The sequence below is a fragment of the Zalophus californianus genome, chromosome 1, assembly GCF_009762305.2.
Source record: "Zalophus californianus isolate mZalCal1 chromosome 1, mZalCal1.pri.v2, whole genome shotgun sequence".
In the NCBI taxonomy this organism is placed as follows: domain Eukaryota; kingdom Metazoa; phylum Chordata; class Mammalia; order Carnivora; family Otariidae; genus Zalophus; species Zalophus californianus.
This window is the reverse complement of record NC_045595.1, coordinates 145,047,724-145,064,916: the sequence shown is the minus strand read 5'-3', so window position 1 is coordinate 145,064,916 and position 17,193 is coordinate 145,047,724. Positions and strand designations below refer to the sequence as shown.

The 17,193-nt window shown below is 37.0% G+C and overlaps 1 protein-coding gene across 8 annotated transcripts in view; it reads right to left on the bottom strand.

Annotated features, from left to right (window-relative positions):
• Positions 1 to 17,193, bottom strand: part of DLG1 (discs large MAGUK scaffold protein 1) — a 257,181-nt gene that overhangs the window by 223,040 nt on the left and 16,948 nt on the right. The window lies entirely within an intron of this gene.

Below are 17,193 nucleotides of genomic sequence, written 5' to 3'. Positions count from 1 at the left end.
CCCAACAAGCGGCAGATCCGGGGAGACTCCCCTTCCTCCCCCGGGAGGAATGGCGCAGAAGCGCACCCCAGGAGTCAGCTGGTTTTGGAGACTCCAAACAGGGTAGTATGCCAGAGACAGAAACGCTTGGTCACAGGCCAGGTGAGCGCGGAGTGTGGCCGGAGACCAGGAAGACAGCAGTCACTGACTGTTTTTCTCTAGGGCCACACTGAGGAGTGGGGCCCCGAGTTCTGGCTCCTCAGGGGCGGAGACTGGGAGGCCGCCATTTTCAGTCTCGTCCTCCAAAGCCCTGTGGAAAGCTTGCAAGGAACAAAAGCTCCGAGGGTAAACCCGAGCAGATTACTTAGCCCGGCCCCCAGCAAGAGCGGGGCAATTCCACCTCCGGCAAAGACATTTAAGAATCACTGCCAACAGGCCCCTCCCCCAGAAGATCAGCCAAGACCAAGTTTACCGATCAATGAGAATGGCAAAACCCCAGCGCTAGGGGAATACAGCACACAGAATTCATGGCTTTTCCCCATGATGCTTTAGTCTTTCAAAGTTAATTTTTTTATATTTTTTTCTTTTTCTATTTTTTAGTTGAATTTTTCTTCTTTCCTTTTTCAACCAATATCTTATCAATTCCTTTTTTAAAATCTTTCATTTTTCATTTTTACAGTCATATTCTCTCTTTTCATTGTATTTAACCTTATTTTTTGTATATATATTTTTCTTTAAAATTTTGGGATACAGTTTCTTCTAACAGACCAAAATATACCCTGAATCTAGTGTATGATGTTGTCCTAGTCTCCTGCCTGATCACATTTTTAAAAAAAAAATTTTTTTTCAACCAACTTATTCCTTTTTTAAAATCTTTTTAAATTTTCATCTTTACAGTCATATTCCATCCCTTCATCGTATTTACCCTTATTTTTGTATATATATATATAAGTTTTTCTTTCTTTAAAATTTGGGGAGGCAATTTCTTCTAACAGACCAAAATACACCCAAAATCTAGTATGTGGCTCTGTTCTATTCACCAGCCTGATGATGATATTTTTTTTCTCCTTTCCTTTTCCCCCCGGTTTTGGGTCTCCTCTGATTTGTTTAGTGTGTATTTTTCTGGGGTCACTGTTATCCTTTTAGCATTTTTTTAGCATTATATTCTCTTATTCATCTATTCTCCTCTGGACAAAATGACAAGATGGAAAAACTCACCTCAGAAAAAAGAGCAAGAGGCAGTACTGACTGCCAGGGACCTAATCAATACAGACATTAGTAAGATGTCAGAACTAGAGTTCAGAATGACGATTATAAAGATACTAGCTGGGCTTGAAAAAAAGCATAGAAAATACTAGAGAATCCCTTTCTGGAGAAATAAAAGAACTAAAATCTAACCAAGTTGAAATCAAAAAGGCTATGAATGAGGTGCAGTAAAAAATGGAGACTCTAACTGCTAGGATAAATGAGGCAGAAGAGAGAATTAGTGATTTAGAAGACCACATGATAAGGAATAAAGAAGCTGAGAAAAACAGAGATAAACAACTACTGGATCACGAGGGGAGAATTCGAGAGGTAAGTGATACCATAAAGTGAGACATTAGAATAACTGGCATCCCAGAAGAAGAAGAGAGAGAGGGGCAGAAGGTATAATGGAGCAAGTTATAGCAGAGAACTTCCCTATTTTGGGGAAGGAAACAGGCATCAAAATCCAGGAGGCACAGAGAACCTCCCTCAAAATGAAAAAATAGGTCAACACCCCGATATCTAACAGTAAAACTCACAAGTCTCAGAGACAAAGAGAAAATCCTGAAAGCAGCTTGGGACAAGAGGTCTGTAACCTACAACAGTAGAAACATTAGATTGGCAGCAGACCTACCCAGAGACCTGGCAGGCCAGAAAGGACTGGCATGATATATTCAGAGCACTGAACGAGAAAAATATGCAGCCAAGAATACTATATCCAACTAGACTGTCACTGAAAATTGGAGGAGAGATAAAAAGCTTCCAGGACAAACAAAAACTAAAAGAATTTGCAAACACCAAACCAGCCATACAAGAATTATTGAAAGGGGTCCTCTACGCAAAGAAAGAGCTTAAAAGTAACATACACCAGAAAGGAACAGAGACAATTTACACTAAGTCACCTTAAAAACAATACAATGGCACTAAATTCATATCTTTCAATAGTTACCCTGAATGAATGGGCTAAATGCCCCAATCAAAAGACAGAGGGTATCAGATTGGATAAAAAAACAAGGCCCATCAATATGCTGTCTGCAAGAGACTCATTTTAGACCCAAGGACACCTCTAGGTTTAAAGTGAGGGGGTGGAAAACCACTTACCATACTAATTGACATCAAAAGAAAGCTGGGGTGGCAATCCTTATATCAGACAAATTAGATTTTAAACCAAAGACTGTAATAAGAGATGAGGAAGGACACTACATCATACTTAAAGGGTCTATCTACAAGAAGATCTAACAATTTTAAATATCTATGTCCCTAACATGGGAGCAGCCAATTAATAACAAAATCAAAGAAACACATCGACAACAATACAATGATAGTAGGGGACTTTAACAACCCCCTCAGAGAAATCGACAGATGATCTAAGCAAAAGATCAGAGAAATAAAGGCTTTAAAGGACACACTGGACCAGATGGACTTCACAGATATATTCAGAACATTCCATCCCAAAGCAACAGAATACACATTCTTTAGTGCACATGGAACATTCTCCAGATTAGATCACATCCTGGGTCACAAATCAGGTCTCAACCAGTACCAAAAGACTGGGATCATTCCCTGCATATTTTCGGACCACAGTGCTTTGAAACAAGAGGAAAGTTGGAAAAAACTCAAACACATGGAGGCTAAAGAGCATCCTACTAAAGAATGAATGGGTCAAAGAGGAAATTAAAGAAGAATTAAAAAAAATTCATGGAAACAAATGAAAATGAAAACACAATTGTTCAAAATCTTTGGGACACAGCAAAGGTGGTCCTAAGAGGAAAGTTTATAGCAATACAAGCTTTTCTCAAGAAACAAGAAAGGTCTCAAATATACAACCTAACCCTAAACCTAAAGGAGCTGGAGAAAGAACAGCAAATAAAGCCTAAACCCAGCTGGAGAAGTGAAATAATAAAGATCAGAGCAGAAATCAATGAAATAGAAATCAAAAGAACAGTAGAACAGATCAACAAAACTAGGAGCTGGTTCTTTGAAAGAATAAATAAGACTGATAAACCCCTGGCCAGACTTATCAAAAAGAAAGGAGAAAGGACCCAAATAAATAAAATCATAAATGAATGAAGAGAGGTCACAACCAACACCAAAGAAATACAAACAATTATAAGAACATATTATGAGCAACTATATGCCAGCAAATTAGATAATCTGGAAGAAATGGATGCATTCCTAGAGACATATAAACTACCAAAACTGAACCAGGAAGAAACAGAAAACCTGAACCACTAAGGAAATTGAAGCAGTAATCAAAAACCTCCCAACAAACAAGAGCCCAGGGCCAGATGGCTTCCCAGGGGAATTCTACCAAACATTTAAAGAAGAATTAATACCTATTCTTCTGAAGCCATTTCAAAGAATAGAAATGGAAGGAAAACTTCCAAACTCATTTTACAAGGCCAGCATTACCGTGATCCCCAAACCAGACAAAGACCCCATCAAAAAGGAGAACTACAGACCAATAACCTTGATGAACATGGATGCAAAAATTCTCACCAAAATACTAGCCAATAGGATCCAACAGTACATTAAAAGGATTATGCACCACGACCAAGTAGGATGTATTCCTGGGCTGCAAGGTTGGTTCAACATCTGCAAATCAATCAATGTGATACATTAATTAAAGAAAGAACAAGAACCATATGATCCTCTCAATAGATGCAGAAAAAGCATTTGACAAACTACAGCATCCTTTCTTGATTAAAACTCTTCACAGTGTAGGGATAGAGGGTACATACCTCAATATCATAAAAGCTATCTATGAAAAACCCACAGTGAATATCATACTCAATGGGGAAAAACTGAGAGCTTTTCCCCTAAGGTCAGGAACACGGCAGGGATGTCCACTATCACCACTGCTATTCAACATAATACTAGAAGTCCTAGCCTCAGCAATCAGACAACAGAAAGAAATAAAAGGCATCCGAATTCGGCAAAGAAGAAGTGAAACTCTCACTTTTTGCAGATGATAGGCTACTTTATGTGGAAAACCCAAAAGACTCCACCCCAAAACCGCTAGAATTCATATAGGAATTCAGTAAAGTGGCAGGATATAAAATCAATGCACAAAAATCAGTTGCATTTCTATACACCAACAAGACAGAAGAAAGAGAAATTAAGGAGTCGATCCCATTTACAATTGCACCCAAAACCATAAGATACCTAGGAATAAATCTAACTAAAGAGGCAAAGGATTTGTACTCAGAAAACTATAGAATACTCATGAAAGAAACTGAGGAAGAGACAACAACATGGAAAAATGTTCCATGCTCATGGATTGTAAGAATACTGTGAAAATGTCTATGCTCCCTAGAGCAATCTACACATCTAATGCAATCTCTATCAAAATACCATCAACTTTTTTCAAAGAAATGGAACAAATAAACCTAAAATTTGTATGGAACCAGAGAAGACCCCAAATAGAGGAATGTTGAAAAAGAAAAGCAAAGCTGGTGGCATCACAATTCCAGACTTCAAGTTATTACAAAGTTCTAATCATCAAGACAGTATGGTACTGGCACAAAAACAGAAACACAGATCAATGAAACAGAAGAGAGAGCCCAGAAATGGGCCCTCAACTCCATGGTCAACTAATCTTCGACAAAGCAGGAGAGAATGCCCAATGGAAAAAAGAAGGTCTCTTCAACAAATGGTGTTGGGAAAATTGGGCAGCCACATGTAGAAGAATGAAACTGGACCATTTCCTTAGACAACACACAAAAACAGACTCAAAATGGATGAAAGACCTAAACGTGAGACAGGAATCCATCAAAAACCTTGAGAACACAGGCAGCAACCTCTTCGACCTCAGCCACAGCAACTTCTTCCTAGAAACATCACCAAAGGCAAGGGAAGCAAGGGCAAAAATGAACTACTGGGACTTGATCAAGATAAAAAGCTTTTGCATAGCAAAGGAAACACTCAACAAAACCAAAAGACAACCGACAGAATGGGAGAAGATATTTACAAATGACGTTATCAGATAAAGGGATAGTATCCAAAATCTATAAAGAACTTAAACTCAACACCCAAAGAACAACTAATCCAATCAAGAAATGGGCAGAAGACATGAACAGACATTTCTGCAAAGAAGACATCCAAATGGCCAACAGACACATGAAAAAGTGCTCAACATCACTCAGCATCAGGGAAATCCAAATCAAAACCTCAATGAGATACCACGTCACACCAGTCACAATGGCTAAAATTAACAAGTCAGGAAACGACAGATGTTGATGAGGATGCGGAGTAAAGGGAACCCTCCTACACTCCTGATGGGAATGCAAGCTGGTGCAGGCACTGTGGAAAACAGTATGGAGGTTCCTCAAAAAGTTGAAAATTGTGCTACCCTATGACCCAGCAACTGCACTACTGGGTATTTACCCTAAAGATACAAATGTAGTGATCGGAAGGGGCACCTGCACCGCAATATTTATAGCAGCAATGTCCACAATAGCCAAACTATGGAAAGAACCTAGATGTCCATCAACAGATGAATAGATAAAGATGTGGTGTATACACACACACACACACACACACACACACACACACACACACAATGGAATATTATGCAGCCATCAAAGAACACAAAATCTTGCCATTTGCAACGACGTGGATGGAACTAGAGGATACTATGCTAAGCGAAATAATTCAATCAGAGAAAGACAAATATCTTATGATCTCACTGATATGAGGAATTTGAGAAACAAGACAGAGGATCATAGGGGAAGGGAGGGAAAAATGAAACGACAAAACCAGAGAGGGAGACAAACCATAAGAGACTCTTACTCTCAGGATACAAACTGAGGGTTGCTAGAGTGGAGGGGGATGGGAGGGATGGGGTGGCTGGGTGATGGACACTGGGGAGGGTAAGTACTATGGTGAGCTCTGTGAATTGTGTAAGACTGATGAATCAGAGACCTGTACCCCTGAAACAAATAATATATTATGTTAATAAAAAATAAATACATAAAAGCTGAAATGGCACAAAATAAAATAAAAAAGTAAAAAAAAAAAAAAAGAAAAAAAGAAATAGGCCAAATGCCTATCAAAAAAGACAAATACCTAGAGGAATACCACACAGCAATCAATAAGAATGTAACAAATGTGGATAGATATGTAAAGGTAGCTAAAGCATTATTAAGATATGCTGAAACACAAAGCTGCAAAAGCACAAGCTAAAAAGTGTATTAGTATAATATGATTATTTTAAAAATTAAATACTAGATATATAGAAAGAAAAACATGGCAGAATATATTATACCCCAAACCATTTTTAGCAGCCACTGCTGCACGGAGGATTTCATTTTCTTATGTCAAATATTCTTTAACAAACTTCCTTGTTATTTTTCTATCTCTATTCTAATTAGTTCTTTCTTTCCTTATTTTATTAACTTTATTATGACATTTTCATTTGTCTAGGTAACAAGTCCAATTACCAATAAAGTTATTAAATAAAGATAGAAACACCTGCCTTGAAGCCTGAACTTCTGAGTTCTAATCTCTTTTTCTGTATGGTAATAATGTTAAGTTTCGGCATTCACAACATCCCTGAATGGCAGTTTGCTGAATTCTAAAGTGAGTATTAGCTCCAAATACTAAAGACCAAACCCTGGCTTGTCTCATATACCTTAGGAGACTATACAAGAATCCATGCTACTATGCCAGCTCAAATTATTATCATGTCTGTGAATGTGCCCTTTTAAAGTTATGCAATTTGAAAATAAGGTTATTATTATTATCCATTCTTATGGAATACATGAGGGTTTTTTAAAGAAAGGAAGAAAAATATATTAGTTTTAAAATATTAATACTATAATGTGTTTAGAGCAGTAGTATTTCTCAAATTTATTTCACCAGTTCTGGGACAAAAGGCTACATCTGGAAGACTGTCACCTGCCCCTATATTCTCTTACCTCTCAAAGGTAATGCCTTAAAGAAAAGGCAATCTCTGGAAGAGAGAAACAGAAGCCATTATTGCTGGCTGATTCTAGTTCTGAGGCAGTGAAAGCTCAAAATGAACTTGGGAAAACTGCCAGAAAGCAAGGACATGCTCAAAAACTCATGCAGTCAGATCAAAAGGACACAGATCCCTTCAAGGGATTCCCCAAATGTGGAGTAATTTGAGTATCCTCTAAAACACAGAATAAATAAAAATCTCTCAGTTACTAAATTAATGATAATTTTTTAAAAGGAGAGAGCAACAGGGCAGTTGGTGAGGTGTCTGGATTTGGCTCAGGTCATGATTTCAGGATCCTGGGACTGGGCTGTGTTGGGCTCCGTGCTCAGAGGGCAGTCTGCTTCTCCCTCTCCCTCTGCCCCTCCCTCCACTCGTGTGCTCTCTCAAATAAATAAAATCTTAAAAAAAAGGGGGGGGCGCCTGGGTGGCTCAGTCGTTAAGCGTCTGCCTTCAGCTCAGGTCATGATCCCGGGGTTCTGGGATCGAGCCCCACATCGGGCTCCCTCCTCAGTGGGAGGCCTGCTTCTTCCTCTCCCACTCCCCCTGCTTTGTGTTCCCTCTCTCGCTGTGTCTGTCAAATAAATAAAATCTTTAAAAAAAAAAAAAAGAGCAAAAAAGGGAAAAACTTATTAGCCAATTTTGAAAGGGAATATTGCACAAACTTTATATATTAGCATTAAAAGAAAATACAAGCTTCACCCTGCCCATCTTTTTTTCTTTCCTTTTTAAATGACATTAACTTTTTGAAGAGACCACATCAGCTGTCTCATAGAATACCACATATTCTGTATTTGTTTAATTTGTCTCCTTATGCTAAGTCATTCCACAAAGTCCTGTATTTCTGGTAACAGGAAGTTAGATGTAAAGGGTGATTAGACTCATTTTTGATAGGCAAACTTCATAACAATATACTGAATTTCACACTGTATCACACCAGGAAGCACACAATATTCCACTGTATAGGTATGTTTTTTTCTTTGTGGTTTTTAAGTATCTGTAGGTAGGCACTTCAGCAACTTGTATTGAGTGAAGTTTTACCTGATTACTCATTAATGATCCTTCCCTGAATCACTTATTTCATTAGGTTTCAAAATATTGATTCCCCACCCCAATTTTATCATCTCATTTGTATTTATTAGCTGGTATTATTCTGTGAAAGAATACTTTTCCCCGGAAAAGGAAAAAAGAACCTTTGTTTCCTTCTACAAGGGCAGGGTAAAAAGTTTATATATCTGGGGACAATAGTAAAAATGAATTGGAAAGAAAATATTAATTTTGTTAGTAGTGATAACAGTACTAGGGTTGTTTACACAGGAGAATGTTTACCTTTTTTTTTAAATTTATTTATTTGAGAAAAAGGCTGAAAGAGAGAGCACGAGGAGGGGAAGAGACAGAGGGAAATGCAGACTCCCCGCTGAGTAAGGAGCCCCATATGGGGCTTGATCCTGGGACTCCGGGATCATGACCTGAGCCAAAGGCAGACACTCAACTGACTGAGCCACCCAGGAGCCCCTACATTAGACTATTCTTACTCATAGGAAATGTATACTGAAGTTTTCATGGTTTAAGTGCTTGATGTCTGCAACTGATTTTCACATAGTTGACCAAAAATACACATACACAGAAAAAGCAAATATGACAAAATGTTAGCAATTGTTGACTTTATGGGTATTTGGAGGTTTGCTGTACTACATGGATGTTGTACTATTCCCTTCATTTTACTGGACTTGGAAGATTTTTATGATAAAGTTAGAAAAAAATATAATCACCTTTAGCCTATTATGTAATTACGGTATGGAAAGGAACACAATTCTCACTTCATTTGAACAGATACTACATGCAAGTACTACATATATTTTAGTAAATATGACAGTCTCTAGCCTCAAGGACTGATAGTCTAGTAGAGACCAAAATAACACAAAATACTACACATTTCACAGCATTTAATTACAGTAGGGATGAATACTATCAAGCAAAGGCAGAAAGTGCTATAATAGAGGCTCTGATAACCTGAGAGGTAAAGAAAGGTTTCTATCAAGAAGTGACCTCACAGTCATCCTTAATTCTCTTGTAGTAATCTCCATCTTACTCTCACAACCCATTTCCAATCTGTCCCAAATCTTTGTGTTCTACATTTAAAATATCCGTAATTCAGCCACTTAGCACCCTCATTATCACCACTCTGGTTCACGCCTACATGCATCCTTAACTGGATCACTGAAACAGACTCCTAACAGGTCTCCTGCTTTTACTCTTACCACAGACTATTTTCAACAAAACAGCCTAAGTGATCCTTTTAAAGATTAGGTTAAATAATGTCACTCCTCCACTCCAAAACCCTGAAGAAGCTTTACATGATCTGCCTCTGCCTTATCCTTTGTCCTCATCTCCCACCACTCTTTCCCTTACTCACTATGCTCTAGCCATACTGGCCATCTTGCTATTTCTCATACATTCCGGTCTTATGCCTTACAGTCTTTGCACTGATTACTTCCCCAAAGTAGCTGCATCAACTTCCAACTCCCTGTACAAATATCACGCTCTCAATCAGGCCTATCATGAATACCCTATTAAAAATTGCCAAGTATACTGCAATGTACTTTGTAAATTGCAAAGGAATCTGACATTACTGATACCCTCACTCTGCTCTCCTTTTTTTCCCTCCCATATCACTTATCACCTTCTAACATAATAGATAATTGATTATTGTTTATTACCTGCATTGCCACTAGAATGTATGCTCCATGAGGACAGGAATCTTTGCATTCATTCAAGCACCTTGTTCAACGCGCGATACATAATAGGGGCTCAATATCTGTTGAAGAACTGACATTTAAAATAAAATGCTAAAAGTAAGCAGGAGCTGGCAAGAAAGAACTTCCTATGCAGAGGAATTATTATGTGGCGACCCTGAACTAAGAGGAACCAGGGGCAAAAGAATGAGTTTTATTTTATTTAATTTTTTTTAAAGATTTTATTTATTTATTTGACAGAGAGACACAGTGAGAGAGGGAACACAAGCAGGGAGAGTGGGAGAGGGAGAAGCAGGCTTCCTGCTGAGCAGGGAGCCCAATGCCGGGCTCGATCCTAGGACCCTGGAATCATGACCTGAGCCGAAGGCAGACGCTTAACGACTGAGCCACCCAGGTGTCCCAAGAATGAAAGAGTTTTAAAAGATGAGTGGAAAAACAGGCAGTGGTCAAATAATTTAGGATTTCTGAGTCTCATTAGGGATGTCCCACCTCGTTCAGAGAGGAATAGAAGCCAATGAAGGGTAATGAAACAATTTGCATTTTATAAAAATAATCTTGGAGGCAAAGTGGTCATAAACTCAAAAGGTGCAAGTGTGAATGCAGATAGGCTAATTAAAGGGACCATTACAATAATCTAGGCAAAAATAGAGGGTGGTTTATACTACAGTGCCAAGAATAGAGATGCACTGAAATGCTGATTCATGTGAAGTTTTGCAAACTGCAGTATGCATTACAGATATAAATGTAAAAAGCAAAATAAAAAGTTTTTGACAAATAATAAAGTAGGGTAACTTTATGACTTTGAAGCTGAAAAACATTCCAGTAGGCACAAAGAGCAATAACCATATATTAGATTTAAGAAATACTGAAAAGATATCATTAGTAAAAGCATGCCTCAAAGTGGGAGAAAATGTACATTATACATATGTATTATACATATATCCAACAAAGGAATCGTATCCAGATAGAGATCTCCTACAAATCAATAAGATAAAAGACAATCCAGGAAAAAACTAAGAAACTTAAATAGACACTTCACAAAAGATAGCAAAATGAACAATAAACATATGAAAAGGTATTACTATTAATCTTGTTAATGACAGGGAAAATGCAATACAATATGAAGTACCACTACACACCTACTGAAATAGTTTATATTATTAATGAAAAGACTGACAATTAACAAGTGTTGGTAAATTTGTAAAGCAACTGAAACTTACACATACTGGTGGTTAATTATAAAATCAGGCATAACCATTTTGCAAAACTGTTGTCATTATGTTCCAAAACTAAACATATGCATTTCATCTTCACAACTGGGTATATAAACAACAGAAATGCATACACGGGTGCACCAAAAACTACACACACAGTTCTGCTATAACAGTTTGAAAAAACAAATTTGTTCCAATGCAACTGATGTGTTAGGGAACAATACTAGCTAACACAAATTTCATGTTTGCTTATGTCCAATCTTGTCCATGAGGAACACTTGGTGAGAGCAGAAAATTGCACCCAGATGAAACAAACCATATAGAAATACACAAAAAACACAAATTTCAGACCTTAGCTTATTGAATGTTAGGATTCATACTCACCCACACCTGTTAACAATTCTATATCCAATTTCAGATAAATGCCTGGGCCAGCACTGCACAATAACTCACAAGCTGCAACCCTAACACACACTCCCATAAGAAACAAGATTTTCTTTTTCAAAGTAAAATGCTGTATTTATTGTAGTACTTCGGTATTCCTTAACCATTTAACATATATGAAACTGTGCTGCCATTTTTATTAAGATGTATCTTTTTTTATGTCACTCACCAAGTTTTGAGCTTTGAGTCTCTAACTCCATTTTCTACATAAGCCCTGTAGTTTTTATTGCACAATTTTGCACTGTATAGTGATTTTTAAGAATGTGTATGTTGTGCTATGGCAGAACAGACTATAAAAGAATGTTCAAAGCAGCACTAACCTGAAACTGAAAACAAGACAAACAGCCATCAATATACTACAGTGTATTTATCTGTCATTCAATGGACTATTATACAGCACAGAGAACAAAAAAACTTCTACTTGTGGATGAAATTCTCAAATTTAAGAAAAAAGAAGCTAGACATAGTACATACTGCCTGATTCTGTTAAATACAGTTTTAGGAGAGGCAAAACTCATCTATGGTGTTAGAAATCAGGATGGTTCTTTGAGGAATAGGATACAGGTAGTGACTAGGAAAGGTACAAGGAAGATTTTGGGGGTACAGGTATATTTCATTTTTAAAATGAGATATAATGTACATACCAGAAAACTCACCAAATTTTAAAGCATACAACAACCATCATCACTATCTAATTCCAGAACCCATTAGCAGTCATTCCATTTTCTTTTTCTTGACCTGGTATATTCACAATGTAATTCATCAAGCTATATACATTTATGATTTGTGCACTTTTATGTATATATACTACTCAGTACTTCAATAATTCAAGTCAATGTTTAGAGGACTTCAGATTAAACCTGGTGGACTAAATATATGCTTTTAACTCTGCTATCTCCTAAAATTCTACTTAAATTAAAGCAGATGGATTATTTTAAAGCACTAAATCATAAGTCAAAGAGAAGGGAAAAGAATTTATCTTCCCTACCCAGTCAGATAATTTCCTTCCCCTGAAGATGAACTCAGAAGCGCTGAAACATGGAGCTTGGAGATAGCAGGGATAACTGAAAATGAGTACATTACTGAAAGCAGACTAAGTGTGTATTCTTCTAAACATACCTAACAATACTTTTTCTTTTTATAGTCATACTATACCTCCTGATATGTAATCATTTAATAACAAATAGAGGATATATAACCTGTACTTTTATGCCTGCTATTTTATATTGCATTAAGTGGCTGTACCATAATGTGTTTATCCAATTTTTTTTTATAAAAATTTTTAAAGTAATCTCTACACCCAGTGTGGGGCCTGAACTCATGACCTCAAGATCAAGAGCTGGATGCTCTACTAACTGAGCCAGCCAGGCACCCCATCCAGTTTCTTACTGATAATCATTTAGATTGCCTCCTTGTTGATTTTTATTAATATTACAAATAATACTGCAATGAACATGCATATATATATATAACTAAATATATATTAATTTTTTTGTGATTAGATCTCTAACATATGCTAGATCAAAGCATATGAATATATACTGTTGTCTTTCAGAAAGGTTGCACCACTGTACCTCCTACCAACAGTATGAGTTTCTGTTTCCTCATATTTAATTAATCTTTGACAATCAAATTAGTTAAAAATACTCCCATTATCAATTTGATATGCATGCTTTTAAAGTGAGGTTGAGCATCTCTTCAAAGGCTTATTTGGTCCATTGGTATTTCTTTTTCTCTAAACTGCCTACTCACATCCTTTGGTCACTTTTCTATAGAATGTTGATGTTTTTCTTACTGATCTGTACAGAGGTTTTTTGAATTGAGAAGGGGGGAAATTAGTCCTTTTTCATAAATTTAACAAATATCCCCCCCAGGATATCATTTCTCAATGTTTAATGTATCTTTTCAAGATACAGAAGTTCTATAATCAAACTTCAAACAATCAAATTTTGTGATGTTCACAAGAAATTCCACAAAGTCAGCATTCTTTTTTTTTTTTTTAAGTGGCGCCATACACAGGGCTTGAACTCATGACCGTGACATTGAGACCTGAGCTGAGATCAAGAATCGGACACTTAACTACTGAGCTACCCAGGTGCCCCCAAACTAAGCATTCTCAACCTTTTCTTTTAATTTTTCTGGATTTTGTTTGTTGCCATGCTTAGAAAAGCTTTTCCTATCCAAAAATCATTAAAATGGTCATTTTATGGTTTCACTTAAAAAACAATACAAAACAAAAAAAAAGCCTTTGACTCTTTGGTCTGCTTGCAATGTATTATCAAAAATAGAACTGCCATAGACTGAATGTTTGTGTCCCCCCAAAATTCACATGTTGAAATGCTAAACTCCAATGTGATGGTATTAGGAGGTGGGGGCCTTTGGAAGGTGATTAGGCCATGAGGGAGGAGGCTTTGTGAATGGAATTAGTGCCCTTATAAAAGAGACCCTGGTGAGCTCCCTCACCCCTTCCTCAATGTGAGAACACTGACAAAAGGGCCAACTATGAACCAGGAAATGGGCTTTCATCAGACAGCAAATCTACCTGTGACTTGATCTTGGACTGCCCAGGTTCCATAACTGTGAGAAATAAATTTGTGTTGTTTATAGGCTACCCAATCTGTGATACTCTGTTACAGCAGCCCAAAAGGACTAAAACAGGATACTGCATCCTTTTCTGTTGGAATTTCTCATTAAATCAGGCAATTTCTCCTACTCTTGCATCTTGCTTCTTTTCGAATATTCTTCCTTACCATCTCTAAAATTCACTCTTATTTTAGGATAGATTTGTTTACATAAAAATGACATGTGCTCATTATTTTTATAAAGTAACAGAGAAAGAGGTACTAAAAAGAAAAAAGTCCCCATCACCTAGAAACAATCACTAATATTATGCAAACATTATTCTAAACAATGTACTAGGTAGGTACATGTTCAAAGTAGAAGACAGACATAACAAACACAAAAAAGTTCTAAGAAAATGGGATACTATCATGTCACTGTAAAAATAAATGGCATTAATTTTCATTTTACTACATCAGAAAAAATAAAGTCACAAGGGCACAAATTAACTGACAAATGAGGATCTGGCAAGTTATATCAGTTACCAACTATAACAACAACAACAAAAAGGACAAGAAAGAAAAGTGAACAAATGTTTTACAAGACAAAGATTTTCACTTTGAGTAAGAGAAGCATGCCCCTGGAAATTGCTCAATCTCAAATACTTTTTCACAAAAAAACCCTCTTTATAATAACCCAATAAAAGCAAACATGAAGTAAAAGAGACAGTAAGATTGTGTTGCATGCAACTTTGTCACAAAAACATTACCTTACTATCTATTTATTTTAAGGAGGGGGATAGAGAGAGAGGAGGGAAAGGACAAGAGGCAGAGGGAGAGAGAATCTTAAGCAGGCTCCACACCCAGTGCAGAGTCCAACTAGGGGCTGGATTTCATAACCCTGAGATCATGACCTGAACTGAAATCAAGAGTCAGACCCTTAACCAAGTGAGCCACCCAGGCGCCTGCATTACCTTACTTTTTTATCCAAGAATTAGTGCACAGGTGCAATAATAACCTAAATTTTGTATGAGATAAAATATTTTCATGATTTGCATATTATTTTTAAGTTATAGTCAAATAAAAACTTCCTCTGCATTTGTTTTAATTTGGGTCAGTGGATTCTCTTCAACTACAAAACTGTTTTTTTTTTAAAGATTTTATTTATTTATTTGACAGAGAGAAAGATAGCAAGAGAGGGAATATAAGCAGGGGGAGTGGGAGAGGGAGAAGCAGGCTTCCTGCCGAGCAGGGAGCCCGAGGTGGGGTTTCATCCCAGGACCCTGGGATAATGACCTGAGCTGAAGGCAGATGCTTAATGACTGAGCCACCCAGGCACCCCTACAAAACTATTAAACAAGGTGAATTAGATGATTTAAGTCTCTTTTCAGTCCTAAACATTATGCCTCCAAGAATCTAAAGTCATCAAATCAAGGTCACTTAGCCAAGTTTTCTGTCCAAATTAAGCATAAATAAATGGGGAACAGGGGAATATACTTGCCTTCTCTTACAGTACTCTCAAAAAAAAAAAAAAAAAAACCAGAAATGAAATCTCTAAACATTCCAGGGTTTTTTTTTAAGTCCTTATGACTGTCATCCAACAGTGTGTTTCAAAACTACTTACATTTTCAGACTAGCATCTATCAGGGTATTCTGTCCTCTCTGCAAAGCAGTACTTTTTAACTGAACTTAGCTTGCACTCAAATTTGACATACACAGATCTTCCCCTTTTTAAAGAAATCTAGGACTTGATGGACACATCTCCATGATCCCTTTACTAAGTCCATTCATGAATGGGTATAAACTTCAAGCATACTAGAGCATTTTCTATGTGCCAAGCCCTCAGCAACATTTTAATCATATTTCCTTCTCAACCATTTTCCTAACTAATAATACCTGCCATTTATGGTCTGAAAATTCTTATTCTCCTATTCTCCTGTTAACATGTCCATAATACACCCTTTAGGAGATTCAGAAACCAGCAGTGCAGAGAGTATTTCTAAGTACCAGTGCCTCATTTTATAAAAGCTGAAATTTTCCAATACTATTCTTTTTTTTCCTTAAGATTTTATTTTTAAGTAATCTCTACACCCATCGTGGGGCTCCAACTCACAACCCTGAGATCAAGAGTTGCACATTCCACTGACTGAGCCAGTCAGGCACCCCTGAAATTTTCCAATACCACTTTTGATGGAATTCAATGCATTGTTCATCTTTCTGACTGAAATCTATATGGAAATTAACTTCCAGCTTGCAGTATTATCCACTTATTTACCTTAATGAACATTTACTTTTACTGGTTACATTGAGCCAGCCTTTAACTGAACAATCTCCTATAAAAATAGGCAAACCAACTATAAGAACTCTATGCTTTATATTCATAGTTGAACATAATAAATCAGACAATAGAAAAAAATAGTAATTAATTAAATAAGAAACTCAATTCTCTTAAAATTTAACATGTTTCCTCAAATGCAAAATTTTTAACCTAGGACAATAAATGTGAAATAAAAATTGTATTACTGGTTAACATTTAAAAAATCTATTTGGGGGCGCCTGGGTGGCTCAGTCGTTAAGCATCTGCCTTCGGCTAAGGTCATGATCCCAGGGTCCTGGGATCGAGCCCCACATCGGGCTCCCTGCTCAGTGAGAAGCCTGCTTCTCCCTCTCCCACTCCCCCTGCTTGTGTTCCCTCTCTCGCTATGTCTCTCTCTGTCAAATAAATAAATAAAATCTTTAAAAAAAAAAATCTATTTGGAATCGATCATAAGTGCAAATGATATATCAACAAAAGGGAATGAAAACTTAATGATCCAAGAGTGATTAAAAAAGTAAAAATAAAAAAATAAAGACACAAAGCCAATACAACACTAGAATCTCTCTCTAATCAAAGAAAAACACGTAAGTGCAGACCAGGATTGCTAAAGGGAACTGGGTATTAAGAGGTCTGAAATCCAAGGGTAGACTTGCCCAAATTAGCTAAATAAGCTGGGTCAAGTCATTCATTTTCTTTTGGATCTCAGTTTCTGAATCCTTAA